We start from the raw sequence: 4,151 nt of genomic DNA on the forward strand, positions 1-4,151 counted from the left end.
GGCTGAAAAGCCCTCCCTCCCTGGATATATTAGACCAGACTTTGAATAAGATAGCAAAACTGCAGCCAGGGTGCTCCTTTGTCATAGGATCTCCTCTTCAAGCATAGTGCTACCGAGACTTGCTTTGTTACACAGAAGTAAGGCAAACACTAAACTATCACAGCAGTTCAAGATTTCCCTACCTTCCTATCTTAGGCTTTATTAGAAGAGGGAAAGTGGGGGGTGAGTGGAAGGGAGGAAGAACTAAGAGAGGTAGGATAAAAAGAAGAGAATATACTTGGTCATACACGTAGCTGTGATTTTTATTTCTTTATTCCTTTTCTAATTGAGTTAGTTTTTCTTTGAGGAGGGGAAAAGGAGGTAAGAAAGGGATGTGGAATGGAGAAACATCGTGCTCTTCTCAGGGAAGAAAGAAGGAGAGCTCATTTTACTGTCCTTGGGTGTTTATGATTTTTTGGAAACAAACGCAGTTGAGTTGGATTTCCTATTTAGTTTGTGTCGTTGCTGGTTTGCCTGTCTGTGTTGTTTCGCTGCGTCTGGCTGGTAGCTTTACTTCCCCGAGTGGCCCTTTTTAAGGAGGTGCATTGGCTTCAGAAGGGTGGGGGCTCTGAGTCCCTTACTCAATACCAAGACTGCTACTGCTGCTGCGACTGGGGCTGCTGCTGCTTCTCAGGCCCCTGGATCCAGGCGATTGCACTAAGAACTAGTGCAATCCATCAGCAGCAAAGGCCTGTGGTGGGAAACAAAAGAAGTAGAAATCCTGAGAATCCATAGGGACGCACGCGCGCACGCACACATTCCCAGAGAGGCTTTCCTTCTCAGTGGGTAGCAGAATGGTATCCACTGAACTGGCTGTGAGCTTTTGACTGCCCCCCACCAAACCAAGGGTATTGTATATAAAGGAGAATCCACACTGTGTGGAAACCATTACTCTATATTGCATTTGAGCTTTGTGAAAATGAATGTGTTCCCCCCTCTCCCCTCCCCACTTCCCCTTTCCTACTAAAGGTGAGTGCAGATTGCAATAGTTACTGCTCCGTTTTTGTTTGTCAAACAGGGCCCTTCTCTCGGGAAAGGGGCATGTGGCGGATCCCAGCCCAGGATTACATTAATCAAAGCATTATTTCCCCAGAGATGCAGAGCACAAATGATAGTAAATCCTAATAAAATTGGATCGCTGAGAAATTGAACGCTTTAAGTAATCTGCTTTGCCCGATAAAAACTTCAAATTTATACAGTGTGGATCTTAAAAAAAAATTCCATACCTATGTGATACTTGGATATTTTGTATGATCGCATATATGAGTGTACTATGTTGTGTCTGAGTAGGCTGTATTCATACAAATTCCTTCTAAACCTCCAAGATGGACAAGAGATTTTGTACTACTAAGGATTCTGGTGGGTTTATAATCAATCAGGAAGGACTAATTTTAGGTCATCTATTTTTCTTTCAAGTATTTAGAGAGCAGCCATTTCAGAGAGCCCCCAGTGTCATTCTGTTTGGGAAGGTGAACTTTGTTGATTCACAACCTTCGTTTGTCATGTGAGAACTACAACAATGAAGTGTTTACGAGGTCACTGGAATTCAAGTTCACATTTCACAAACATATATATATATACATAAACATGCACATTCACATTTATATATACATACATGCATATACATAAATAATGTATGTGGTGGGTGAGGAGTGGTAGGGTGGGAAAAGAAAAGGGGGAAAAAGTGGTAGTATTCTTCCTTATCCTCACCTCCTCAATAATGTTCTTGTCCATATAAACAAGATACTGTGTCGTCACTATTATTTACAAATAACTCCAGCGAAGCGCTCAGTCCCCTTTTCCGGGAGAGTTGGCTGAGTGAGTGCAAGGAAGAGCAGTAACTTGCAACCTCCAGTCCTTCCTCTCCCTTATCTTCACTACTTCCTCTTTGAGGGAAAGGCTGTTTACACTCAGTAGCGGGGGAAATGACCGTACTTCTTTCAAATCTTCCTATCTACCACTTAAGGGAAGAGAGAACTCCTAGAAATAAAGGATTGGAAGTTGACACTTTTCCCAAGGATGTTAGAAACTTCTCAAAGAACTGCACAGTTCTACAAATGAGGAAGATAGAGAGGAATCGTCTCCTCCTCTTCCCTCCTTCCCTCAGTTCCCAAACCACCTAGTAATGATTAAGCAAAGCAAAACCAAACTAACCAACCGGCAAAACCCCAAATTCAATCCTGATTTCATGTTCGAGCCACGTATGACGGGATAAATATACACTGTGATGCAGCCGCCACAACCCCCTATTAGGTAACAAATTTAATAACACAGACACATACACACACACATATACCAGGTAAATAAGAATGACAGAAAAGCAAACAAATCAGAAGCGTCTTAATTGCTTTCACCGGCTTTGCCTGGCCATTTCTGAAGATTTGCGGTTCTGAAAAAGCAATGTTGGAAGCTTTTTTTCTCCTAAACCAATAGTTGTACTTCATTTTTCTGCCTGTTTCAATTCCCTTAGCTCCGGTCGTCTCCCGCGCGGGCGCGCACACACAAACACACGCAAGCACAACAGCCCTTGACACTCCAGCGCTTTTGCACACGGGTGCACACTCAGCTCCTAGCAATACAGGCTTGATTGTGCACGGACATTCATCCAGAGATCTACAGCCATACCCTCTTTCTCCCTCCCCTTGATGAGGAAAGGACACAGACTAGCTGCAGGAAGAGGAATCCTTCAGGGGATGTGTTGTGCATGCGTGCGTGTATGCATGAGATGCATGCATGTGTGCGTGTGAGAGTGAGAACATCTCTCTGAAAGGTGCATCCTCCCGCGGTAGTCTGCAGTTTGGGCTTCATTAATTTTCAGATCAGTCCGTCCTCCCCTACAGCCCCATACATACACCAACCCTCACACATATCTTCTCTCCCCCCCCCCCCCCCCCCCCCCCCCCCGCCCGCCCATTCTTCACCTCCTGCCTCCCCCTTAGTTCATCTCTTCAGGACTGTGGGATGCTGATGAGTCCTGATGAGAGTTGCTTGTCTCCATTTCCAAACGGGAGCTTCTAGGAGTGGTGAGAAGGGAAGGGGAGAAAAAAGAAGGCGTGTGTGTGTGTGTGTGTGTGTGTGTGTGTGTGATGGGGATGAGGATGGGGGTGGAGGGAGAGTGCTATGGGGAATGAGTACCGAGAATGATGTATGGGATAGAGTGAAGTAGTGAAAAGGAAGAAGGAGTCAACCCGCCCTCTCCACCACGACTACGACTCCCCCAACTCCCTCCACTCCCAGTGTTTTCTGCTCTAGTCTTCCTTCGTCTCGGCTCTGACAGGAGAGTACTGCCCGTATTCAACATCCAGGGGACTGCCTGCTTGCCGCCTGCTGTGGCTCCTGCTGCTGTTGCTGCCCTTGCCACCGCGGCTTTTGCTGCCTCTGCCACCTCAGCTGCGGCTGCCTCTGTCTGGCTGTTTTAGCGCTTCCTCGCTTTCGCCACGCCCGACGCCAGTGCAGCTGGGCAGCTGCCTCCGCCGAAGCTGACCCCCAGGTAGCTGCCTTTTTCCTTCCACAGGGGCCACGCTTGGCGCTAGGCTACGGAATGAAAGGTGTCTTACAGCCTAACCAGAATCACTGCGTGCAGCCTGCGGGAATGCTGACCAGAGAACTGGGACTCTTTTTCCATTGGTTTTCTCCTTCCTCTTAGTAGATGAGTAGAGGGTGTGTGTGTGTGTGTGTGTGTGTGTGTGTGTGTGTGTGTGTGTAAGAGTATCCTTACTAAGGCGCGTTGTGATGCAAATTTAACCTTTGCGGACTTAGACCTAAAATTTGGGCCGGCTTTCTCCTTCTCTCCCTCCCTTTTCCTCCCTCCCCTCCCCCTTCCCTCCTCCACAGTACTTAAGACCCTCCCCTGTTGATCTGATGCTCAGAACGCACTGTCCTCTTTTGCTTTCTGACAGGATGGATTAACACATGACACAATGTCTTTCCGTTTTTGTATGACTGAAATAGATATTAGAAAATATTCTGGGTTGATAATATTTCCAATAAACAATCAGATAATTAAGATTGTATCTGTCCCTCATTTTCCCCAGCCTCCAATTCCCAAATCATATTAAGCCTGTAGTAGATTAGGTTATGTGATTTCTCTGGGTTTTTGCTTTCGTTGCGCT

The 4,151-nt window shown here is 46.4% G+C and overlaps 1 pseudogene; it reads right to left on the reverse strand.

Annotated features, from left to right (window-relative positions):
- Positions 1-330: 330 nt before the first annotated feature.
- On the reverse strand, positions 331-2,941 carry LOC111719997 (annotated as a pseudogene).
- Between the last annotated feature and the right edge of the window lie 1,210 nt (positions 2,942-4,151).

The sequence above is a fragment of the Sarcophilus harrisii genome, chromosome 3 (assembly GCF_902635505.1).
Source record: "Sarcophilus harrisii chromosome 3, mSarHar1.11, whole genome shotgun sequence".
NCBI lineage: Eukaryota > Metazoa > Chordata > Mammalia > Dasyuromorphia > Dasyuridae > Sarcophilus > Sarcophilus harrisii.